The sequence below is a fragment of the Eurosta solidaginis genome, chromosome 4 (assembly GCF_040869045.1).
Source record: "Eurosta solidaginis isolate ZX-2024a chromosome 4, ASM4086904v1, whole genome shotgun sequence".
Lineage (NCBI taxonomy): Eukaryota > Metazoa > Arthropoda > Insecta > Diptera > Tephritidae > Eurosta > Eurosta solidaginis.
Window position 1 is genome coordinate 249962706 of NC_090322.1, and position 27693 is coordinate 249990398.

The following is a 27693-nucleotide window of genomic DNA, read 5'->3' on the forward strand; positions in this document are numbered from 1 at the left end:
GATCGTTCAGATAGAAAGATTTTTGGCCATTTGTCCCTTAATTTAAAAAATATAAACGTGAAACTCGGTGATATATATTTTAATATATCATAGAAGATTTTCTGAAAAAAAATCACTTTGATCGGAGCTATATATAGTATATATCACATACAACCGATCGTTCAGATAGAAAGATTTTTGGCAATTTCCCCCCTAATTTCCAATATAAAAACGTTAAACTTGGTGATATTTATTCTAATATATCATAGAAGATTTCCTGTAACAATCATTGCGATCAGAGCTTATATAATATATATCCCATACAACCGATCGTTCAGATAAGGTGGTTTTTTCCCATTTTTATTTTATATTTATCTTAAAAATCGTTTAGGTATGTAAATTTGTTCACTATATATTTCTTATCTTATAATCCGATTATTTGGAGATTACGAACGGGATAAGATTACTGTTCAGCCCCATTAATGACAGGTCTTCGGCTGTGCCGAAGACTTCACCGTCCTTACTTGATTTTTTTTATAATTTTTAAAAAAATTGTTTTAAACTTCTGAGCGTTATGTAGAAAATTTTTAAAAAATATTCTTGAACAAATAGTTTAGAAAAATATTAAAATATTTTACAAAAACTTTTACGTAACCTAATTTGTGACAAGATTTTCTACATAATATTTTCGAAATTTTAATAGAGGTTTTAATGAGCTAAAAAAATTTAGTTCTTCATAGAAAAGCTTATGTAAATTTATATTGATAGCTTTGTTAAATAAAAAAAAATTAGCGTACATTTTTTTAAACTTTTTATTTTATTAAATAAATTGAAATTTTTTTAAATTTCGTTAAACAAATTTCAGTACTTTTTACGGAAATTTTTCGGTACTTCTTGATCTCAGTATACATTTTTATCATTAAATGACGTTTAAAAAAATATTTGAAAATTTTCTTGAATATTTATATTGAAAATTTTCTATAAAAAATAGTTTACAAATGTTAATAATTTGGAAATAAAAAAAAAATTAAGTTAGTTTTAATAAGGGCTGTTTAGAAATTTGTATATGGAAGTGCAAATCACAATACGTATACAAAATTATATGTACACTGAAAGTTTTAAATTGAAAAAAAAAATAAAAATAAAATATTTTAAATGTTTAAAGAATATTGATGGTTCCCTTAATGAATACATTTTGAATTAAAATTTTTATCAGTGCTACAATATTTTTGAAAAATTGTTTGGTGTCAGTTTGTTACCGTAAATTTGAGTATCATACCGAAGTGCCTTGTCTTCATATGGAAGGGCTTTTTATTCCACTTTCATCTGAAATTCAGACACTTTCATATGAATCGAATTTATATGTATGGGCATATGGGAGTACTAGGAAACATTTTTTTATAATCAAAGTGTAAATTTGTATCTGTACCTACTCTTCAGGGCAAAACAAAAACAAAAGTAGTATAAGTGTATAGGGGTTGAGCAGCTCTGGTTTTAATATTCATGAAATTTTTTAAAATTTAAAAAACAAAATTTTTAATTTTCTGCTTATAACTTAGTATCCATCAGAATACCGCCATTATTTATCAATAAGCATAACTTATTTAAATGAGCTAGAAGCATAGAAAATTAACAAAAAGTCACACGTGCTTAATTTAAGTTGCTTGTTTTGAACTGCAGCATCGATTGAACTAAGAGAAAACCACAACAACACTATTACAAAAACCATAAAAAAATTAAATATGTAAAACCAATAAAAGGTTTTTTAATGCATATACGCTGTTTGGTAAGTCACAAAAAAATCGAATAACGATGCTCCACGAACAGCATATGACACACACATACACACAAACCGTTTACATCAAATGACTCACAACAATCAGACCACATAGGCCCAGAAATACGAAACGAGGACAAAACTAACTAAAAAAAATTAACTCTTACACCTAAAAGTCAATACGCAGAACGGTTGTAATAAAAAATTTGATGAAGATCAAAAGGTAGTACAACAAAACAAAAACAACAAAATAAAGGGCTCAATATTACAACTGCTCTATTAAACATTCCAAGCAGCATCTACTTTTTGTATGTTCTTTTTTGTTTTTGTTTCTGCTTATGGGATCATGTATAGCTCGCGCCATTTGACTCATCATTCAACATAAGCTGCGCGCGTCGACTTTTTTTGGGATGGTGGCTCATAAAGTGTTAAATATTAGCTTTTAATGGCATACGCGTTGTGCATTCGGCAGCAAAAGCAATAATGGAATAGACAGCGAGTAGATGAATCTGAAACTATTGGAATTTTTGTGTTTTTTTATTGTAATCGTATTTCTTGTTTTTGACATGCCATTGGCAACGGTGATTTGACCTTATCGACTGAATTTAGAAGTCTTAGTTTTAGGTTAAAGCTGATGGTACAATCTCTTATAATAGCGTACAATTACTGATGTATGCTGATGATGCTGATATTATTGGCTTTAACATACGCGCCGGGAGTTCTGCCTTCTCTGCATTAGATAAAAAACCAAAAAATGGCTCTTGCGGTAAATACGGACAAGACGAAGTTTTCGCTGTCAACCTAGAAAGAATGGGCGTATTGGCGCCTTGGCAGTCACGTCACTGTAGACGGAAATAAGTTCGAGACTGTGAAGTATTTTGTTAATTTGGGTGCCAGCATTACCCGCAAAAGCAATGTCAGCATAGAAATCGAACGGGTAATAGCTCTTGCCAACAAGTGCTACTTTGGACTGAGTAGGCAAATAAAGTAAAGTCTTCTCTCGAGGAATAAAAATCTTGCTTTAAAGTCGCTCATCATACCTGTCCTGATGTGTCGCTCGGAATCATATCCGGCGTCGAGAGAAGATGAGATGGTCTTTGGAGTGTTGGAGAGAAAAGTTCTCCGGAAGATTTATGGTTCTCTCCGTAATGCCGACGGTGAGTACAATGATGAACTGTATGAACTTTACGCAGATATAAATATAATGCAGCGAATAAAACTCCAAAGGCTTCGCTGGCAAGATCATTTTATGGGAATGGACGAAGACGCTCCTGGGCAATGAAGTATATCATTAGGCGCTTCAGTTTGGAAGCAGAAGAAGGGGAGGCCTCCACTGAGTAGGGAGAGGCAGACGAAATGGTGCTTCCAACTGATGTCAGTTAACACGAAACATGGATACCTTGCGTGATTTGTTACGAAACGGCCAAAATCACTTAGGTGGTTAAGCGCCAATTAGTTCTGATATTGATAACATTCGTAGAAAATTTTCAAAATTTTTTAAAACGGTTTTAAAAACTTTGTTATTTAAATTTTCAACAGAAAAGATTAAAAATTTTGAAAAGAAAACTTTTATAAAAAGCTTTTACAAAACTTAGATTTTTCAAAAAAAAAAAAAAAACAAAATCCAAAAAACAAATTCCAAAACTTTTTATGAAAATTTTTAAAAACACAAAGTTTATAATTTTGAATGCGCACAAACTGAAATACGTGTCACCGAAATTATTGAAAAAATGTTCAGCCCAAGTTTTTAGTTACTCTGGATTAATCTGCTGCACGCGGAAGCCCTGCACTCGAAAGCATTTTTTGCTGTAGTCAGCAGATAAGTGATTTTTCTCATCAATTTTTTTTACTTCATGGTATTTATAGTTACCTCACACGCTTTTTGGTTTATTATTTTTTCTTAAGTCGCTTGATTTGTTTCGGTTTTAAGTAGCTGCGTGTCATCCTACTAAGTGTCTGCTGTTCGCTGAGTGATTGATTTGCTGCTGTTTTGAAGCGGCATTAATCAGATAAGCGTGTTACATGACAAAAGAGCTAAATACAAATATTTTAAAATAAAACCGCTCTGTTGACTTTTTTACATCTTCTTTAAATTTTTTGTAATTTTTTTTCTATGTCCATACTCTTACATAAATTCCTCAATTTTGTTTACACACATTTTTCACATTCCAATAAAAATTCCAAATGCAACTAAATAACGCTAAATAGGAATTCCTTAAGGCATGAGTCACAGTCTTTGACATATACTCGTCCTTCTTTACACAAAGTAAAATAGCATTCAGTTTGCGTTGTCTTCTGTTGAGTGCGTTCGACTGCACTGAGTCCTTGCGTATCTGACCAACTACACTCAACTCACTTCCAATAGTTTCCAATTAACTTCATATTTAGTCGGCCGTATTTCAAATTTGTTTAGTTGCTTTTGGCTATGGAAATCTTAGGCTTTGATAGTCTGATATTCAGTTTAGTTAGTTTCTCACGTTTTTTCTGTTTCACTTTTTTTCTTCTCAATTTCTGTTTTTATTTTTTATTTTGGCATGACTTTGCAGTTTGGTATTTCCGGTTATGTTGGCCGGCAAACTCAAGAGCTCAATGGAGGTACGCAACATAGATATTGTTTCCGTTCATTGATAATATGCAGTAATGAAATTAAGGTTGTAAGCTGTTAATTAACCAAAAAAATATTGAAAGTAACAAATTTAGTAATTAATATTTCTATTGTGCTTCTATTCCATCATTTATGTGCCCAATTTGCATTATTTAGTTTCAATTTATGAAAATAATATAATAAAGTTCTTTTGTTTTTTAAATCAAATTTTCAATTGAGCCACATGTTTGAAAAATCAATAACCTTCTCACTTTGGACTTGTATCCAAATACGACATACTAAACTACTTGTTTTGGGTGCTAAACAAATTTAAAAAAAAATTAACCAAGATTTAAACAAAACATTCAGTATATTAATATAGCTGTTACTTTGTCACAGCGAATAAAAAGTCGCAACAAATCACGGTGAAATCGCTATAACTTTTGACTAACTGCATCTCGTTCGAATCACGCTTACAATAGGGGAAAACAGTAATCCAATTACTGCTCTCGGCAAAGCAACAATTAGCAGCAATATTATGATCTATTGTGCCTGTGATCTATGCTGCGTTTTGTAGTAGCAGAAGTGACAATAAACTACAACTGCACCATATGTATATTTACTTTACAACACACGCGCTTCCAGCTTATTGCAACAACACCAAGCAAATCACGAATTCTTGACTAATTTTGTCACAGCCAATTGTTCTGCGGCCGCCTTTGTGTGATGGTAGCGTGCTCCGCTTACCATACTGAAGATCCAGGATTCACGCCCCGGGCAAAGCGACATACAAATTTTTAAAACAAGTTTTCAATTAGTAGAAACATTTTTTAAGCAGGGTCGCCCCTCGGCAGTATTCGGCAAGCACTCCGAGTGTATTTCTGCCATGAAATGCTCTAAGTGAAAACTCATCTTCCTTGCAGATGCCGTTCGAAAAAATTAAAAAGAAGCACTAAGCAAATTGGAAGAGAAAACTGTTATACAATCTTAATTCTGATTACCATCATTTGTGAAAAATGACGATTAACCAATTTATAAAAAATATAAAATAAACCAAAAATAAGAAAAACAACAACAAACAACCAAAACACTGCACTGTGATCCATGATTTAGATCCATTTATGCGATATAAGAATTTAACCCTCAATTTAGAGACGTGATTATTGAGCGTCAATGACAACGAGCGTTTTTAAGAGGCTGTAAAAAAATAATAAAAACAAAAACAGATTTAAGACACAAAAAGGGATCACTAAATGTGAACGAAATGGAATATTTAAAATAAAAATAAGAACTTGAGCGCATCGCTAAAAAAAGGAGAGGAATTCTACAATTTAGTTAATGAATTATAAATATACTCTTATACATTTTACATTTTTTCCGGTTTCCTGGTCATAAAATGTATTGTATTTTATTTTGTTAAAATAAACTCAAATATCTTTTTTGTTTTACAAAAATTTAAAAATAATTATTTACCACAAAATTTGAATTTGTACAAAGCCATTTTAACTTCATAATCTCATTTTTATATTCCCGCCAATCAGTGCTCAATCGCCGCGAACCAGTCATTTATTTGCAAAATAATATAGAGCGCTCAATTCATTTTCAATACTCAACGATCAATGCGACTACAAAACACAGCGTGCTTCAGATGCCAGGGAATTTTATTGTCGATTTTCTCACCACAAAATACGCTCAGTTCATATTTTATCTGACTACTTGTCTCTCTGCCTCTTTGTCGCCAGCTCTGACTCACCTTTTGTTTAACTATGATGTGTCGTAGCGCAAACACCGTCATTCGGTCAATCACTCTTTTTCGGTGCGCTGTGCTCAATTCTCCTACGCCACATACACACTTGTGTTGCTTCAGGTGAGAATACAAGTACACTTCATACATAATTTGTTGTTGGCTGCCTTTATTTAGCGTTTTGTTTACCCACATGACTTGGTCGATGTTTTGCTCGTTTTGCTAGGTGTATAACAAGAAAAAAAATTTAAGACTGTAACCAGCACCGCTGATGGAGTAGCAACCAGTTGCTAGAGTTTTGCGTTCGCTCGCTCATGCTCTACCTTGTTTCTCTCTTTTCACCGCTATAAAAGCTAGCTGCTTCAATTTTTTTTTTTTTGCTTGTCTCTTTTACTCACTATTTACTTGTCATAAAGCAGTACTTTGTGCAGGCGGCTTCGGGGTTTTCTTGTTTGCTTACTTAACAGACGCGTCTGTCAGTCGGTCAGATTACCTAGCCAATCAGTTACTTAGTCTGTCACTTTGTTTACTTACCTGTATGCGGGTTAACGTATTATTGTTGTTGTTTTTTCCAATATGAGTTTAATAGTGTTTCTTAAGAATATGATGCCCCTCACTTTTTACTTACCTGTTCTCTCTGGTCATGTCTGTCGCTCGTGTTCCAAGCGCTTTGCGCAAACAAGTCTCAGTTTTAGTTCATAGTTTCAAGCATTCGGACGCGTTTTTATTGCCGCTTTGCGCGTTTTAAGCATACATTCGTATATGTTTGTGTGTGTGGGTGTATGTGTTTTTTTTTATCTAACAAGTTGTATCTTGGAGCGTATCTAAGCTAAAATAAATATGTAGAGAAGCTGTGCAGGAATGGCGGGATTTCTTTTACTTGAAACAAAGCAAATATTTTGGGATACAATTTAAAAACAAATTTTCTTTTTTGAAAACTGATTGAATATGACTTAAACTCAAACCAAATATAAAAGTGAAAAACAAAAAAAAATTACTAAGCAAAAAAACTTGGTTGCTGTGAGATCAACAAAGTATGAATATTAATAAATTTTAACGAACGTATCAGTTTTTATTAATATTTATTAACAAATCTTTATATGCCAAATTGAACTTTAAAATCGTAAGTAAAATCATCGTTGAGGCTTTTTTGTTCTACGGAAGACCTTGATGCTGGAGCTGAGAAACTTAAACATAAATGAAGTAAACAGACCTAAAACAATTCAATGACTTAAAAAAAACAATAAATAAAAAAATACTATAAAAATTTTTAATTAAAGAAAAAAATATATAAATAAAAAAGTTGTAAAAAAATTGGCATTAAAAAAATACTTGAAAATACATAAATACTTTCGCACATTAGGTTCTATTGCACTATTGGAGCTGAGAAATTTGCATATATACGGAGTGAACAGACAGACGATCCAAAAAGAAAAAAAATATTTAAAAAAAAAAAATTTAGGAAAATAAGCAGTTATAATAATTCAAAACTATAAAAAATTAAAAAAAAAACTTTTTACTTAAAAAAAAAATTTTTTGGAAAATAGGCAATACTTATTATAATTCAAGTTCTCGTTAATCCTGTTATTGTCGCACAGGGAGGATTAATTTCAAAATAAACTAAACTAAACTAAAATCTCTAGGGTATGAGCAAGGCGCGCTCTGCTCTACATAATCAATTTGTTATTTCCATTGCTTGAAATTGTAGAATAATAGCACAATTCAAAGAGCATATGGCAATGTTTAAATTAAAAAATGTCAAAACGTGATAAATGTCAAAAGTGACAAATGTCAAAAGTGAGAAATGTCAAAAACGGCAAAAGACAAAACTGTCTAATGTTGAAAGTGACATAAATGTCGAAAGCGGCAAAGATCAAAACTGACACATTTCAAAAATAACAATTGTCAAAATCGGAGAAGTTCAAAACTGACAAATGTCAGAAGTGACAAATAAATATCCCAAGCTCATAAGGTCTACAATCAAATAGCCTAAAAAATAGTTGGCAAACAGAATCATCATAATGACTATTTAGTGGCGCTGAACCATCTGAGCGATTTTGTTTTGTTCGTAACAAGTCACAGCAGTTACCCCTTCCTTGCAGAACGGAGGAAGCCTATTGGTAGCACCAAGACAGATCAAGTCTTCCTCCATCGGCCTTTCCCAACTCATTGCCCTGCTATTGTTGCGCAATATTGATATCGATACGTAGACTTTCTAAGGCAGAGCGACTTCATCGTTTGACAAAGCATGAGCTAACCCGAGAAGCTTTTGGAATTTTATAAGTTGTAGTAAGCTCATATCCGCATAAAGCGCATACATTATCCAACTTCCATTCTTAAACGCCAATGGCATGACGAGATGGATCATAAAACTTCTCGAGAACTACATAATTCCGTTCGGATAAATCACCCGATAGGAAGTTGATTTGTGTGAATGGTTCGTAAAGTTACTTCGCAATCCAGAATGAGTTGATGTTATTGCCCAATAAGAGAATTTCTGTTAGTCTGTTTCGAGCTTTGTGACCTCCATACCTTTACTTTAAACCCCTTAAATGTCTTTATTTTCAACTAATAATATTATGTAGCTCTTCATTTTTCATTCCACTCTCTCAATACCTCCTCATTTCTTTCACAACTCCTCATTCATTCATTACCCACCATCTTTCAATATCACTCCGTCTATAGCTTGAAGCCATATTATGGTTTTAAATATACTCGCAAATTTTAAGTTTGTTGCTTAAGTCTTTTGATTTTCAATTGTATATAATTATTCACAATAGACAATTTATAATTTTACTTTTAATTATTATTGCATAAATTATGTCAATCATAAAATTAAGAAAAAAATAAAATATTGAAAACACACATATCACAATATAGTAAATAACATAAACCAGTTTTGAGCAAAAAAAAACATCTTATAACAAATAAACGGCAAAAGCTTTTGCCTTATTGTATTTTTTTTATAAAAGCTAAATCATATGTTCTAATTAAGATGGGAATTGATTTGTGGTTTTAACGATATTTTTTTAAAATTTATTTTAGTTAATCCCTCTTTCTGCTGTACAGTTCTTTTAGCTACGTCTTGTTTGTACATCAGGCAATAAGGAAGCTTCGTGGGTATGTACGAAATGTATTCGTTAAAAAATATTTGGGTTGTTGACATATACGATTTGTTTGCAAACCTTCCTTAAATGCCTTTCCTCCATACATATAATCGAAATAAAACTCAAACACACTAGGTTTTGAATACACAGGAATTGCCCGGCGAATCCTGTAATCAAAGAACAATGCCTAAAACTAGCAGAAGAGGAACGCACACTCCCTAGGGAAACGCGAGTCACTCTAGCTCAACTTCGATCTGGATGCTGTAACAGGTTAAACTGTTACCTATCCAGAATCAACCCCGATATACAAAACATATGTCTTGCTTATAATGTGACCCCCACATGATGCCAACCATCTCTTTAACTGTATTGTGGAACGAATGCCTCTAGCACCCCTCTCATTATGGTCCACCCTGTTCAAACAGCAAGTTTCCTTGGATTCCCGTTAGAGGATATTGATGACAATTAATGATTATCGGTCGCACCTGTTGGATGGGGCGAAGTACTGCTACAACAACAACAATACAAACAAAAGTCAATAGTAATTCGAATTTACATAAAAGCAACAGCAAAGAAAGGAATCGAGATCAAATAAATAAATAAACCTGTCAAGGGTTCATCGCTCCAGGTTTATATGCTGCTTAAAGAGAATTCTTCAAAGCATTCGACAGTAGCAGCATAATAATTTGAGTAGCATAAAATACACAAACATACAGATATTTACAAAAATGACTAGATAAATGCGTGCACATTGTAAGCATACAAATTTTTCAATTTTTCCCCCCAAAAAGCAAGGCTGGGAAGAAGAAAGGAATTTACATGACAGCGTTGTCAATAGCACTGACAAGAAAAGGAAATAAAACAAAAACAAAAAAATGCATTAACCCTAAGTATCAGGCATAAAATTGTTTTTGTGGCGCATAATCAATATCACAAATGCGTGTATTGCATAAAAAATATGTACCTATGCGCATATGCCCAGCGAAGAAGTTTGTGTCTTAAGTCTTTTGTTGCCTTTTGCGCACTTGACGAATACTAATTTAACCAGAAAACGATAAGCGCGAGATGTGTCTTTATTTGATTGAATACATAGTTAGTTATCCTAGTGGTTGTGATTTTTTCTGTTACTCAAGTTATATTTGTTATTGCTTTGTATTTAACTTCATGGCGTTTTTATGCAAATATGTACCTTCATAATTGATAGTTGAATGTGTCAAGCATATGATTCTTAACAAAAGTCCGCTTTGCTTTAGTTGTTGTTTTTGTATGTTTTAACTTTCAGAGTGTTTATAAACTGCAAATTACGATAATCAAGTTTTAAGTTGGGTTTTTTTCTGAAATAACTTGTAGGTGTGGTATTTTTAGCGCGCTTCGTGGAATTAACTTGAACAAAATCATATCTTCTTACATACATACGTACATAAATATATCATTATTACGTGTTTGAAGAAATAAAAGAATATATATTTGTATTGCTCATTATCTATATTGATTTTTCTGTTATGTATGCGACGTTTGTATTCATATGCAATAACTTAAAAGTATTTATTAAGAAATCAAATTTTTATCGCGTTAAGAGGTGAAGGTTTGTCATCAGAAGCCAAGTGTTGATTTAAATGCGATTCCTAGAACTGATTGAGATGGCTGACAAAAACTTAGTTGTTTTAACTTGTAAAAAGCTCTATGGTATTGTTAAAGTATGGAAAGAAATGTATGACAACTAGGCCTTTAAAGCTTATTTCAAATGACAGTGGAGGACCTTTTTTCAGAGTTGATAACATTTTTTTTAAAGAGCTTTGAGGGCAATATGGGCTTTTATGAAGTTATTAAGAGCTTTCATTAAACGGAACTTATTCCGTTGTTATTGAACTTTTAAAGCGTTTTTTCCTCAGAGCAGGATTTTCTAATTTTAAGCTTTCAAAGTGTGCATTTTTAAAATCTCGAAGGCGAAAAGAAAAGTCAAAGAATAGTGAGAGCGGAAAGCAAACGAAGAAAGAAGGAGAGGAAGCGACGAAAATGGTCGGAAGAGGAATTTAAAGGAAGGAGAGAGGAAACGAGTAGTGAGAGTGGCAAACGAAAAGAGACAGGGAAGATGAGGAGCAAAAAAAAGAGAATAATTAAAACAAAGAAGAGAGATAGTGGGAGAATAGTGCAACCGATTGAGAAGAGCAAAAGTGAGTTAAATCGAAAAAGGGAGAGTACAAAAATGGACAGAGGAAGAAAGTCGTAAGGGGAGTGGGAGAGGCGAAATAAGAAAGGGAGGAGGAAGAGAGCGGTGAAAAGGAATAGCAAAAAGAAGAGGAGAAAGGGAATGGATAGAAAAACTATTAAAAATTGGAAGACGACCCGAGATAGTATGGAGTAAGGCGAAGGGAGAGGGGCCGGACACGACTTCTGAAAGGCAAGGTGTGAGAGGTGGGCAGGAGAAAGATTGTGAAAAGGAGTAAAATAAAAGCGAAAAGGATCAAGAGGGCGAATTGGAGGAAAAACCAAAGAATAAGCGAGAGAGAGCAAAATAAATGAAAAGGGATAGTTGGAATTATATAGTGAGTAAAAGTATTACGGAAGATAATAAAAATAGAGCCAGTAGGAGTAAGAACAAGAGTAAAAGTACAAAGATATAAAAAGGCAGCCTAAAAAGTATTGCGGAAAAGAATAAAAAGGGAGAAAGAGTAGGAGTAAGAAAAAGAGCTAAAGGACAAAAATATAAAAAGGCAGCCTAAAAAGTGTTGCCATAATACACAGAGAACGAAAATGTATCTGAAGATGGTGCAATGCCGACACCTATTCGCCTAAAAAATCAAATTTTGAAACAAAAAAAATTATCAGAATACAATGAATTGGTAATGTGTATCAGGGAAGATGACTGAAAGGCCTAAAGGATAAAGGTGGTCATATTAAATCGTCAGCTAAATGGTCGGGCTAATACTTTAATGGTAACTAATCTATATACGGTAAAGGGCCATCAACATCGATAACACCTCCAAAATCTTCGGTAAATGCATTTATCGCTACAAGAAGACGAAAAAAAGACCAACACACTGACTGTAAGGTATTAGTAGTCGAAAACGCACCCATGGCTTCACTTTAGTTACGCTGAAGAGGGTAGATATTTTTCAACTTTTCTTACATGTGCTCAACGTAAAAGGGGTACATCCCCGCATGGTATTAGAAGAAAAGAAAGTAGATATTGGGGAGTATGATAAGTAAGGGTAGAAAGCAGAGAGCGAAAAAAGTCAGACTTCTCATGTTAAGTAAAGTCCACACACCCTCTTCAGGGCAACATGTGTGAAGATAAATGCGCCGTGCTGAATTCTATCTGCCAACACCACAACTAATTTTTCAATTATTTCTTTATATCGAACTTAGCTGCAGCAAAGCGAAGCAGGGTTTGGTAGTATATGAAATACAGTAGGTATATAAATTTTTTTTTTTTAATTTCTTCTTTCTATAAATTAACGTACACTGTTCATTCTTCCAACCGCCCACACCAGTAATTTGCATGAAAGTGGCAACTTGCATAAATAAGTAGCAAATCCGATCGTATTTTGCATATTTTGCGTCCTCAATGGTGATTTCTTTATGCGCAAGAAACATTTGTCAGCAACACGTTTTGAATTACTAACTAACTTTGTTGGAAGAGTTCTGATGCATTTGAATGGTCAGTATGAATTTCTTTTGTAATTTGTTTTCGTTAACTAAAAAAGGCATGCACTTTAACTAATTTAAACATTTTCTTAATAGGTAAGAGCACTTGTATTTAGCAGCTGAGATTGTGGCAGTTGGTGCACAAATGAGGTCATTTACTGTTTCTTTGGACTTTATTCAATACTAACTACCTTTTCCAAACTTTCTTAAAACATTTGTTGTACCTTTACGGCTTTATATGCCTTCTTGCCGCCTACAAAATGTCTCATGTCTTCTTTAACCTTTCAAATACTCAACATTTTATTGCTACTCGTTTCAACTTTTGTCACGTTTTGCTAGAAATTTGTAAAAAATCAGCCCAATGACCAAATTTAAACATACTTACAATAAATATTTTACTACACACTGCGTCCAAACATTTAAGTCTTAAGTATCAGACATCAGTGTTTTGTTCTGCATGCATCATTATGTTTGCCGAAAAAAAAATAACGTCATCAAATTCTAAAACACAAATAATCCTATAAATACCCCCTCTTGAGAATCTCAGCTAACGGACACCTGCTGCTGCCTCAACAGCAATCGATTCTTGTTCAATACTTTTGTTTCTTATTCGAAATCATTGTGATCATAAAATAAAAATTATAAAAAATAAAAAAATCTTGTATTCTCTCACCTTTGTTCAGCTCCATTTCTATGGTATCACATACGCATTTCATTTCTTCTCTGAGGGTTGGAAATCTTCTTTTTTCTTCTTAGTATGGCTGCATTTGTGTAAGCATATAAATGCTATTCACGTAGATCTTGCTCGTCACTAATAAGTAAAATGATTAGAGTTCAACACTTCTTGTATAGCAACATCATAAATTTTTCTTGACACTTTTTTTAACTGTCGAACTAAGCAAAACAAAGTTATTGAAAACGGATTTTTAAGAACGAAATTGATGGGCTAGCAAATTAAATGAAAATAAAATTTGTATAAAAAGATTGTGCTGTTTAAAAATAGCAAATATCGCATGTTATTAAAATTCCAAATCCTGCGAGGCTTTGGTTAAGAATTTTATCTGAAGTTCGACTCGCACACTGTAAATACGGTCGCTTAAAATTGCGTTCAGTTTTCAAATTTTTTTTTTCTGAAGGCAACATCAACTTTCTTCCATATAAAATTAAATGTTTTTCAATCATTGCAGGCGAAAATGCAACGAAAAAATTCATAAATTCTATTATTATTCTATACTACCTAGTTGCACTTTTGAATAATTTTATGGACTTACTTCAAATTTGTTTCTCTACTTTTTAATTTAAAAATAAAAAATATAAAAAAAAAATAAAAAATTTGAACAATTTTCGACATTTTTTGAGCTTTTGAAAATACGAACAAAATTGGAGCATATATTTGTATGAGCAAAATATTGAAACTTTTTGAAATTTTTAAATGTGCTTTAAATTTCAAACCTAAACTCCGTAAGTGCAGCTTTGGAACCCTTTTTAGTCTTACGAAGTGGAAATATTATCACTATTTTGAAATCAAATTTGAAGAAAAAATATGAACAATTTTGAAACTTTTTTGGATTTTTAAAAGACGTAAATAAAGTCACACCGTATGCCCTGGGTTCAACTCCCGGGCAAAGCACCATCAAAATTTTAGAAATAAGGTTTTTCAATTAGAAGAAAATTTTTCTAAGCGGGGTCGCCCCTCGGCAGTGACTGGCAAGCGCTCCCAGTGTTTTTCTGCCATGAAAAGCTCTCAGTGAAAACTCATCTGCCTTGCAGATGCCGTTCGGAGTCGGCATAAAACATGTAGGTCCCGTCTGGCCAATTTGTAGGGAAAATCAAGAGGAGCACGACGCAAATTGGAAGAGAAGCTCGGCCTTAGATCTCTTCGGATGTTATCGCGCCTTACATTTATTTTTTTAAATAAAGTTTGGAATGTAGATCTCGATATTTAAAATTTTTTTGATTTCAAATTTTGTAAACAATTTAAAGTTTTTCGAAATTTGCTTTGAAATGTGAAAAAAATAGAATTAAAACATGATTAAAACATGCCAATTTGTATGGGTTGCCTATCGCGCAACCAGATCAAAACAGCGATCACCTAAAAAATAGCAATGCTCAGAAAAGGCGAAAAACTGACAAGCTTCCCCTATTTCTAAATGCAACTTTTTTTAAGTAATGCCTTTCTCTATTATTAGTGGAGGTAGTATAAAATGGATCGGTAGATATTGCATCGGAAAGCCCGATTGTACTTATAAGTTCAAAACTTCACATTTTTTAGTTAACTCCCTTTTGATCTAGGCATGCTAAACAAAGATAACGTAAAAACAATAAAAATGAAAAGTTATATCAAAAAAAAAAAAAAAATTGGTAACAAAACTTCTTTCGATTAGCGTGAGAGAGTTCTGTTAAAGAATGCAATCGTTTTGTTCAGCTATAAACTAAGTGCAAACTTGGCGGCCACCGTGTTGTGATGGTAGCGTGCTCCGCCTACCACACCGTAATCCCTGGGTTCAAACCCCGAGCAAAGCAAGATCAAAATTTTAGAAATAAAATTTTTCAATTAGAAGAAAATTTTTCTAAGCGGGGTCGCCCCTCGGCAGTGTTTGGCAAGCGCTCCGGGTGTATTTCTGCCATGAAAAGCTCTCAGTGAAAACTCGTCTGCCTTGCAGATGCTGTTCGGAGTCGGCATAAAACATGTAGGTCCCGACCAGAAATTTGTAGGGAAAATCAAGAGGAGCACGACGCAAATTGGAAGAGAAGCTCGGCCTTAGATCTCTTCGGATGTTATCGCGCCTTACATTTATTTTTTTTTTAAGTCCAAACTTATTTGATTACGATCAAGTTTAATTAAAAATTTGCAATGTTTATTCATCGATTGGATTTAAGTTAAATAGTTTATATTACAATTGCAAAATTGTTGTATTCATAATCGTTTGCAATTCATTTAATTGCAAATAGTTTTATTTGCAATCAATTTTATAATTGTCAAATCGTATAAATCCATGCTAAGCTTTTTGTATTTCATAGCCATTACTTTAGCTTGTGTAATTCAAAAATATTAACGAAAAAATACAAATAAATTTTTAGGAATTACAATCACAAGTTTGTACAGTCATGATTGTAATCAAAACATGATTACAATTAATAACTTTGTAGTGTTTGTGGGTTTAAAATTAGACACATATATGTAATACTCCTATATTGCTACAAAAAGCTAGGTATATTCCCAAACATCAGAGTGCCGATATATTGCTGTTTAAACGTTTTTGTTTTTGTATTCAATAATCGAATGTACCCAAATTTAATTTTTTTCTTGTCACACTTATGCTACTATAATCAGAAAAATTTTATAGGCTGTATTGTTTTGTTTTCGAACTCAAAACACATTGCGCGCATTTTCTATTAGCAATATAGGAGTATTACATATATGATTAGACAGGTTTATTAATGGCAAAAAAATGTGTTGCAATCAATAATTTGTAATTTTTTTTGATTTTGGTTTCTAAATATAAAAAAAGCTGTATTTGCATCAGTTATTTGTAATGTTGTTTTAGGTTTTTTATTCTATAGAATGAATAACTGTGAAGGAAAAGTGACTACAATTAAATGTTTTGTCATTTGTGCGTACATCAGTCATGCGTTTGCATCAATCTCATTAAAATTTTTGTGTTTATTTTGATTGCAATCAATCCTTTTCGACTGTAAATTTAATGGAATCAATAATTGTGAAGAAAACTCCATTGCAATCAAATTTTTTAAATCGTTTTTTCATTTATTAACGCGTGATTGCAATCAATTATTTTTTATTATTTCACGTTTATTAATTTTATAGAATCAATTGTTCATGTATGTCATGAAAGTTTCATTGCATTTTCAATTATGTTTAAACATGTGCGGATTGTAACTTTTATAGATCAATGACTAATGAAATGACCTGACTGCAGTCAATATTTGTTTTGCTGTTGAAATCATTTACTCCATAAAGTTTGTTGATTAAAAACCGCATAGATGTTATGAGTATAAAAAAACCTGATTGCAATTAATTGTTTTAAAGTGTGCGTAGCTTGTGAATTCTATCCAATCACTTATTGTATAAAAAGTCGCATTGCAATCAAATATTTTTTAATTTTTGTAAACTTAAAGTTCTGTAGAATCAATAATTGAAATTAGAACATTATTGCAATCATTTATTTTGTAATTTAGTGTTATTGAATGCAGTCAAATTATACTTAATATAACTCTGACTCAAGCGAGTAATGCAAATAAAGAACTATACCCAAATTTATAAATATGGACATATTTTTAACAAATCCAAAATAAACGGTTAAATCAGTTAATATAATTTCAATAAATTTCAAAATGGACTCCAGAACTGCATTATCGTTATTTTGTTTAAAATAAAAAAAGGAGGAAATTTTGGAAACTTTTTTTAATTTTGATATTAAACTCGTAAGACAAAAATATTCAAATTAAAACGAAATTCTTAGTGCTTTATATATGTATATATGTATTAGGGCGGGTCGATTTAAAAATTGCTCATTGCTCTGTGAAAATCGTATTCTAGGGATCAAAATAAGAAACTTTGCCGAAGGAACCATACCTCTAAAATGAATTCTGATGTCCCCCAATTTGGGTCGAACTTTTGGGTAGGGGCAATTTCAATTCTACCTGCTGTGTCTTGTGGTGGCTTAAAAAAAACAACACAAGCAATTTTACGATCTGCAATTGTGTTACAGTGATACCTTCATTTTTTAAAATGGTTGAATAAAAAACCCACACAACTATGTTTACGACATGCAAATGCATCACAGTGATGCCTTGGTTTTAAAAGGGGGTTGTAAAAATGCAAATTTCTAATAATTTTTTTTAATTTCTTTTCTATCACTAAGTTAAATTCATTTTTTCATTTACATATGTTCTGACTAAATAAATTTCTAAAGAGAAAAATAAACTCCAAAAAGAAAAAACATAGGCATTTCAAAGTGGGATGTTTCAAAATTTGCCCCTACGACCCAAAGGGGGGACATCAGAATTCGTGTTAGAGGTATTGTTCATTCGGCAAAGTTTCTTATTTTGATCCGTAGAATATGATTTTCATAGAGCAATGGGCGATTTTTCTGCCTCCACACAAATCGACCCGGCCTAATATGTATATATATGTATAAGTTGCCTTTCCTTCATACAAAATTTCAATGTTTAAAAGTTCAATTAGCGGCAATATTAATTAGCAATGTAATTTTATATTATTACTTATTATATTCCCAGAGAGCTGTACTTAAAAACAAAAACAAAAAAAAGAAAATTGTTTAATATTTAAATTTTAATTTAAATTTCTTTAGCTCATAAACGACCTAAGACTACTTGCTAGATTACTTGGTTTGTTTCGTTTTTGCTGACCTTCAAGTATATATATGTAAAATTAAATATACACCAAAAAAAAAAAACAAAATAAAACCGCAAATTTGTTTCTTAGTTAGCTAACCTTTTCTTAATGGAAATAGCAATAAATAAGCTATTAGTTTTTTGTGGACAGTAATTAATATATATGTAAATTTCACGTCGAGCGTTCAAAAACTAAAATTAATGTCGATAATTCTTAATTGAACAAAGAATGATAACAAAAACAAAAATCACTAAATATTTGAAGGAATGAAAAAGGGTTTGCTACTTAAAGCAATGTAAATTTTTTGTCTTATAAATATTGCATGCCAGCGCTTCACTTGTTCGAACTCTTTGAACTTCAAATCATATTCAGTATAATTTAAAATTTATTATTCCTCCCTACCCACTTCTACTCCCCTTAAACCAGTATTTCCAAGCATTTTCTTCAAAAATTATCAAATTTTAATATTCATCAATCAAGTTATTCATATAATTAAATATTCTTAGTAAATAAATTATTTTTTGATTTTAAAAGCCCTTTGAGCTGTGGCGCCGGAAATTGTAAACATCATCAACTTCCTCACTACTACAACATTAAACGCTTGCTTAGCATTTTTTCATTATTGCTTTCTTCCGTAGCTGCCGTTTTATTAAACAAAATAAAGTTAATCTCACACATCTGCATTGTACGCATTGCATTGTTGTTGTATTGCTTTCTTCCGCAAGTGGCGATTAAGTTGCTTAGGCGTAAAGCAAAAAAAAGTCACGTGCTGTCATAATCAAAAACAACGCAGCTACAGTAACAACAGTATATATACATATACATATTGTGATCTAAAATATTGTTATAAACAACAACATATAAGCGTAGTAATCGCTGCAACAACAATCCATATTAGCTGCATTCTTAGAAAAAATGCACCGACAGCTGTTGGTGGTCGGTGGGGCAGCGTTTTTTTGTTTTTTGTTGTTGGCTTGGTTGGTGATATTTGAAACTTTTTATTTATTCATTTTTTTTTTCACTCTTAAAGTACAGTAAAAACATATCCAAGAGCAAGTAAGAAAGTCGAAGTTTGGGTGAGACTGAAAATTATATACCCAGCTGCAGCGTTTCAATAAAAACACTACATTTTGCTAATTTGTGGGATATATACCAGAATTCATATATATATAACCCTGCCAAGAAAGGCATGTTTTAAATTTTATATGTAATTTGTATACTCAGTTGAGCAGAGCTCACAGAGTATATTAAGTTTGATTGGATAACGGTTGGTTGTACAGGTATAAAGGAATCGAGATAGATATAGACTTCCATATATCAAAATCATCAGGATCGAAAAAAAATTTGATTGAGCCATGTCCGTCCGTCCGTCCGATAACTTGAGTAAATATTGAGGTATCTTGATGAAATTTGGTATGTAGGTTCCTGAGCACTCATCTCAAATCGCTATTTAAAATGAACGATATCGGACTACAACCACGCCCACTTTTTCGATATCGAAAATTTCGAAAAACCGAAAAAGTGCAATAATTCATTACCAAAGACAGATAAAGCGATGAAATTTGGTAGGTGAGTTGAACTTATGACGCAGAATAGAAAACTAGTAAAATTTTTGACAATGGGCGTGGCACCGCCCACTTTTAAAAGAAGGTAATTTAAAGCTTTTGCAAGCTGTAATTTGGCAGTCGTTGAAGATATCATGATGAAATTTGGCAGGAATGTTACTCTTATTACTATATGTATGCTTAATAAAAATTAGCAAAATCGGAGAAGGACCACGCCCACTTTAAAAAAAAATTTTTTTAAAGTAAAATTTTAACAAAAAATTTTATATCTTTACAGTATTTAAGTAAATTATGTCAACATTCAACTCCAGAAGAAAATACAAAAATAAAAGAAAATTTCAAAATGGGCGTGGCTCCGCCCTTTTTCATTTAATTTGTCTAGGATACTTTTAATGCCATAAGTCGAACAAAAATTTACTAATCCTTTTGAAATTTGGTAGGGGCATAGATTTTATGACGTTTTTAAAATACCCATTAACACCTTTCATTTGATACCCATATCGTACAAACATATTCTAGAGTCACCCCTGGTCCATCTCGAAAAGGCGACCACCTATACAACTACCACCACTCCCTTTTAAAATCCTCATTAATACCTTTAATTTGATACCCATATCGTACAAACAAATTCTAGGGTCACACTCCTGGTCCACCTTTATGGCGATATCTCGAAACGGCGTCCACCTATGGAACTAAGGATCACTCCCTTTTAAAATACTCATTAGCGCCTTTTTTTTGTTACCCATATTGTACAAACAAGTTTTAGGGTCACCCCTGGTCCACCTTTATGGAGATATCTCGAAACGGCGTCCACCTATGGAACTAAGGATTACTCCCTTTTAAAATACGCATTAACACCTTTCATTTGCTACCCATATTGTACAAACAAATTCTAGAGTCAACCCTGATCCACCTTTATGGCGATATCCCTAAATGGCGTCCCCCTATAGAACTGTGGCCCACTCCCTTATAAAATACTCTTCCCTTCATTTGATACACATGTCATACAAACACATTCCAGGGTTTCCCTCGGTTCATTTTCCTACATGTTTATTTTCCCTTATGTTGTCACCATAGCTCTCAACTGAGTATGTAATGCTCGGTTACACCCGAACTTAACCTTCCTTACTTGTTTAAAAATAACAATATTTTTCCCCCTAGAAATCTTATTTAAAACGTTCAAAACGTTTCCAAAAATTAAAGGATTTGAAACCTTTTTAAAGATTATTTTATATTTTAAATGGAAAAACTAAAAATGCAGCTTAAGAGCAGACTGAATTTTAGATTCAAGGTAGGTGTTTCGTTATTTCGAAATCGCGTTGAGTTTTTGGAACTTTTTTTCAGGAGACATTAACAATTTTTTTAAATTATGTGCGTATTTTAAGAAAATTTAAGGTGTTTAAGCTTGAAAGTAGCACTTTCTATAGTTAAAGCAGGGACTTCCCTCATTGCTTTTAAATGTATGAAAACATTTATTTGAAGCAATTTTAATTTATAATTTTTTTAATAATTTGGGGAAATTTTATACATCGTGACATCAGGACGGACAAGGCGACATCTGTTTCGATTATTCCTTGTAAATCTCTTCAAAGCCTTGACTTTAACTAAATCTTTTTTTTTTTTTTTTCAAATTAAAAAAAAAAATTAAATAAGATTATGAAAATTTTTCGAAATATTTTTGAACTATCAAAAACAGGTTTTCCATTTTTTAACAGATAAAAAAATTCGAAAAATTTTTGAAATTTTTTTGAGCCCTGAAAGTAATAAAAAAAGGATTGTGGATAGACTAAAGTTAAATGCATATTTTTATTTCTTTAAGTTGCAGAAAAAAATTGTTAAAGCTACAAAACTATTTTTTTTTATTTGCTAGTATAATCAATTGTGTTTTCGGTTTCTTGATTGAAAACAAAAAAACGTAATAAAAAAAAAAAACAAAAAAAATATTTGAATTTTTTTAACGTTTGAAAGACTGAATTACTTTCATTTCGATTTTCTGTTATAATTTGACGTGTGCTCGCGTATTTGTTTTTTCTTTTTATTAAAAAAATGTATTAAAAACAAAATTTTGGAATGTTTTTCAAATTTTTGAATTCATGAAAAGGCTCCATAATTTTTTATTTTTTTTTTTTTTATTTTATTTTATTTTTTTTTCGTTATAATTTAGGGCTTATTCTCGTACTTTTGGTTTGAAATTTGAAAAAAGAAAATTTTTATTTGAAAAATGTTCCCAAATATTTTTTGTTATAGTTTAGTGGGTATTCTCGCATTTTCGGTCTTTGTATTTATATCCAGCTGTAGTAATTATGATTTTTTTTATTTTTGGATTTTCTAAGCTCTTAAAAATAATGAACACAGATTGGAATGCATGTATATGTGACCTGGAATCATGAAACGACTGTAGTGTAGCGGCCGGCGGTTGTGAACGAATTTTGTAATTAAAATTTTAGTAACTTCCAGATTAGCTACAAGCCCGAAACTTGGAATGTAGTTCAGAACCCGATGACAATGCAATAATAAGGAAAAAAATCCGACGGTGACGCATGGAACGAAACCTTTCAGAAAATCTTATTTGTGGTCCGATTTGGCTTTAAATGCGATTTGTGAAAAAACTAAGAAAGAAGAACTTGTTCCATTGGAAAGAGCGTCAAATTTTCTATAAGAATCACTTAACGGTGAAGAACAGTATTTTCGCACAATAGGGTCGTTTCATGATTCCAGGTCACATATTTCTTTCAAATTAGATGCCAATGAGGAAAATATTAAAATTAAAATGAAATTTAAAAAATTTCACCAAATTTGATTTAATCTTCACAATCCGCCTTAAATCTAACTGAATGCCATCCTTACACGCTCAATGCTTTTTATAATCTGGCAGGGAAGAGTTTTCGCGCCCAGAAGTCCCTGTACAACTCTCGAATATTTGGTCCTCTATTAATTCCTCTATACCACACATATATTGGTTGACACTGTTGTTATCTCTTTTCTACTTGGGCTTACATTCTTTTGTTTTAAATTGCCTAATCACAACTGTAAATATTTTGCAAAACCAAAACCTTTACATGTGATGTTCTAAATGCATCAAACTGGAAAAGTTTTCAGGCTTCAAAACCAAAAAGGGATCTTACGAAAGAAAGGCGTTGTATTTGAAGCGCAAATTATTTCCTAATTTGATTTAAGCAGAAAAAACAAAGAAAAAATGCCGCAAAAATATATATTTAATTATACATATTTGAAAGAAGGCATACTTAAATAGTAGTTATTTAAACTTTACCGTACAAGTCCAGCGTCATGATTTAGCACTTCAGGCAACATGTTTTTGCCATATTGCTCATTTCCAGTATGTCAAGTACGTTGCTTAAGTCTTTTGTATTACAATATGCTTTGAACATTACGCAAAAGTTGTTGTAATACAAAAATACGCAACATATAAAGTAAATAAGTTGATAAAATTAGCAACAAATATTTTTTATACTTAATTTATGTGCAGTTGCTGGATAAATCACTAAGCTTTAATATATGTATACAAAATTTCATAAATATAACCCAATATGAATAGACATGTTTCAAACATTTATGTAATGAAAAGAAATATTTTTTTAGTTTTTCGAAACCTTTTTGAACTTTAAAATAAGTGTGAAACTTTGGAACGTAAATTTCAATAAAATACAAAGCAAAATTGTTTGTTCACTTGAAATTGGAAAAAAAGCATTTTTGAAACGTTGGAACGTGGAATTGAGTGAGTTTAATTTGTTTTCGGTATTTTAATTTAATATAGGAAAAAATACTCCAAAATTTTCCAATTTTTTTGAAATCTTTATTTTTTACTTTCCACCTTCCAGCTACAAATAATCAAATTTCATTATAAAACTGCTACTTTTTTCTAAATTGGTTTCTTGTTAGTGACCTACTGTCACACACTTTCGAATCATTTAGTTAATTAGCATATCAATATTAGTGTCGTATTTAATTTATATACATAAATATTTAGCTTGTTAGGAGGAAGGAATTTCTCGTTAAAGCGCTATTAAAATTTAAATATTGATTAGCTCTTAGTGGTTCTTTTTTCTTAAATGAGCTACACCTGCTGCTGCTTTTCATAATATCTTTTGATGTTTTTTGCTTTTATGGTTTATTTTTTCATTTTTGTTGTTCATTTTCACAGTCACCCTTTAACTCATTTATGCAAACATTCGCTACACATGCTTATTTGTTTGCCCTAAAAATTTATAATTTCAAGGTGAAAGTGAGCAAATTTAAATTGTTTTCTAATTTACAACCATTTCAACTATCGTAGGAGTGCGAGTTCGACTCCCACTCCCGGGAGAAAAGGCTTTGAAGAGATTTACAAGGTATAATCGAAACAGCTGTCGCCTTGTCCGTCCTGATGTCACGTTGTTTAAATTTTTCCCAAATTATTAAATAAATTATAAAATTAAAAAATTGCTTCAAATAAATGTTTTCATACATTTGAAAAAGCAATATGGGCAATCCCCGATTATTAAATTGTTTTCTCCAATTTTATAACAGTTTTGTGCTTTTTAATTTTTATACTGTTTGTAAATTTTTTTTTTTTTATTTTTTTTTTTTTTTTTTTTTTATACTCAAATTCATATTTATAAAAACCACTCAGAATTACCATGTTTTACACATTTATATTATTTGTTTCTGTTTTGATATTTTTTTAATCTTTTTTCAAAGCAGTGTGAAACTATGCTCCAAGCTTTGTTCACTTCTTTTCCGAGGTCCAAAAAGTTTCGAAAATTTTTTAATTTTTTTTTTCTTTAATTTTTAATTAAAAAACCAAAAATACATTTAAGGAGCCAAATAATCTACTTCCGAATTTCAGAGTTCAAAAAAGTTTCGAAAAATTTTAAAATATATGCGAAAATACGATCGCAGCTTTCAAGTGGTTCAAAATTTCCAAATTAATGGTGTAAAATTTAGAAACATATCAATTCATGGTGCAATTTAGCTTTTAATTTGGGTATATATATGAATATGGGTATAAATGGTTTTTTATTTGAGTAAGTACTTTATCTGCCATCTCTCAAATTTTTTGGCAAGTTTTCATTTGTCACATGAACGCCCTCATTCCGTTTTTATGATTAATTATTATTTATAAAATATTATTACTTTTTTTCTTGACAATTGTAACGCCTTCTTTATTTGAGTCGTGTTCGAGGTCAGATATTTTAAAAACATATTGCGAAAAGTTGATTTTGCGCTTATTTGTGTTTTTTTTTTTAACCAAAACTTTATTTTAAAGAAAAATTATTTAAAAAATATTACAACTACATCGCAGTTACCTAAACAGTTCCAAGAAGTTTTCCCCACCTTTTGATGTTACATATAAAAAAAGATGTGTTAAAAGGGAAAAAGCTGCCATGGCAGTTTAAGTGGATTTATACAGCGAACAACAGACGCCCATATTATTGAGTGTATAAAAGTGGCTGCTATTTTAGCTTAAAACATTGTTATCATAAAAATATAGCTCCAATGCTGTAAAAACCTACATTTCAAACTTTGTTCATATGTATCTTCAATAGATGTTTTTGCAGGTGTTAAATGCCAAGCTTGACAAGCGCAAACGTAAACAAAAGCTAAGTTTAATGCATATGCATTGTTTATACATTTGTTTACATAAAGTACGTACATATGTATATGCACTCAGGAATATGTATAAAATTGCTATTGGCTTAAGCTCATACATTGGTTTGGTGCCTTAGTGTCATAAAATGTGAAATATATTAAAAATAAGGCAAAATAAAGAAAGCAACTTACTTACCAACAAAGCGCGCCAATCGCTCCTTCTCTCTGCCAATCGGCGCCAATTGGTCACACCAAGGTAGTTTAAATCACAATTTTTAAAAAATTTATATTTTTTTCTCAATTTATGAAAATCGAAAATGAAAATTCTTGAAAATTGAGAGTGCTTAAAATTGCTTATTTTAAACGTAACTGTAATTGATACTTCTTTTAAAAAGTTTAATTTGTTTTCAAATTTTGAGAATAAAATTTTTTTAACTGAAAATTTTGCTGAAAGTGCTTAAAATTGTTGATTGAAGACTTTACTGCACATTTCCCTCCACACAATTATTCTTTAAAAATACCACAACGTCATTCTCTGGTATAGATATTTTCTTCAAAAATTTTGATGAAAGAAATCCGCTTAGTCGGTTTGTTGTTCTGCTTTGAAAACTCCTCAGGCTTTTTTTTATTTTATAAATTGTTAGGTAAACAATTTTTATTAGCATCTTTTTTTGTTTGTCAGCTCACTCTACACACGTAAATATGCTTAAGCAAGCATGAAACACTTATTTAAAGCTCTTCAAATGCTTCTACATTTGTTTTTTCTTGTTTACTTTATGCTGATTTAGCTTAATGCCATTGCGACGATAGCTTTGTATTCGTTATGCTATTGACTGTCGCGACATATTGTAATTGAAGATGAAAACGACTTGTGACTGCGCTTAACCGCTAAACAGTTAAAGGTCTGTTTTGTAGTTTTTGCATATGAAAAATATTTAATTTTTGTTTTTTTTTTTTGCGTTACATTGAAATAAAGCCGATTTGTGCAAATGCTTTTGTTTTAAATTACAAAGGCATTAAAATCAAATATAGAAAATAAAATGTGGTAAAGTCAAAATCATCAGTCAATTTAGGTTTTGGATATTTAAAGCAGAGTTCGGAAATAAAAAACATTTAATTTAAAATGTATACTACGAATTTTTTTCTAAAAAACTTTTTGAAAACAATTGAAATGATTCCCATTGAACAACTCATAAATGAGTGCATAGTTGAACAACAATGACAAGCTTAAACGCGAATTTCCTATATTAATTTATGGCAAAACGCGCATTTCCGCTTATGTCGATTGGACCTGCTCGGGCGCCAACTAATATCACACTTTACGCTAACGGATATCTTTCTGAAATAAAAGTGCTAATTGATTCGTAACAGCTCTACGAATATATATGATGAAAAAAAGGATCCCTGAAAGCGCAAAGCTATATATGGACCTCAACTGGCACCCGTGCAATTGATTTAAGATTTTTTTATATAAATTTAAAAAATCACTGCTCCAATATAAAAGTATTTTAAAAGTATTATCTTAAAGACTTTTTTTGGAAGTTTCGTAGAGTTTAAATAGAAAATTTTTTCGGCTACACCGGAATCTCAACTGACGTCCGAGCAGGAAACAATAAAAAACTATTTTATTTATAAAAATTCTCAAAAAACTGCTTTCAGAGAATAATACTGTAACGAATGTTAGCAGCACTGAGCGATGCTATCGTCTCTAAGCGATGCTAAGCAGTGACGTGAATGCACATCAATAATTCAATCATTATGTATCTCATAAACGAAACAATAACTGCGTCTACATATATGTACCATGTACGTATACGAGCAGCGGAGAGTCAATGCACAAACACATGCATATATCTGAGATACTCCTATAAGTATGCAATGAGAAAAACTATAAAATTGTGCAATTGTAGTTACAGCTGAGAAGTTTGAGAGCTACTGGACTAGTAGATTCTGGAAGCGCCTAGAAGATGTATAAAATTGTGCAATTGTAGTTACAGCTGAGAAGTTTGAGAGCTGCTGGACTAGTAGATTCTGGAAGCGCCTAGAAGATGCGAAGGTTGAAATCAAAGAGTATAAAAGGCGACAATTGTAGAGGCGCTGGAATTCAGTTTGATTTGAGTTGTCAAGCAGTTTCGATTAAGACGATATATAGCGAGCAATAGCAGTATTATTTTGAAAGTCAGTTTCATTTAAGCTATCAGTTTGGTTATTAAGCCAGCTAATTGCAAAGTATAAGTGTTATTGTGAAGTACTTTAATAAAGGCCATTTTTCCATTATTCAATAATGGAGTTATTTATTCAACAGTTTAGTGATACGAACTTA

The 27693-nt window shown here is 31.6% G+C and overlaps 1 protein-coding gene across 5 annotated transcripts in view; it reads left to right on the plus strand.

Annotated features, from left to right (window-relative positions):
- The window catches only part of ec (echinus), a 316039-nt gene that overhangs the window by 249454 nt on the left and 38892 nt on the right, over window positions 1-27693 (plus strand). The window contains exon 1 of one of the 5 annotated variants that reach the window (XM_067785608.1): window positions 3244-7207. The exons of the other annotated variants lie outside the window; for them this stretch is intronic. The gene's annotated coding sequence lies outside the window, so the exon portion shown is untranslated. Of the gene's footprint in view, window positions 1-3243; window positions 7208-27693 lie in introns of those variants that run through there. 5 annotated transcript variants of the gene reach the window in all.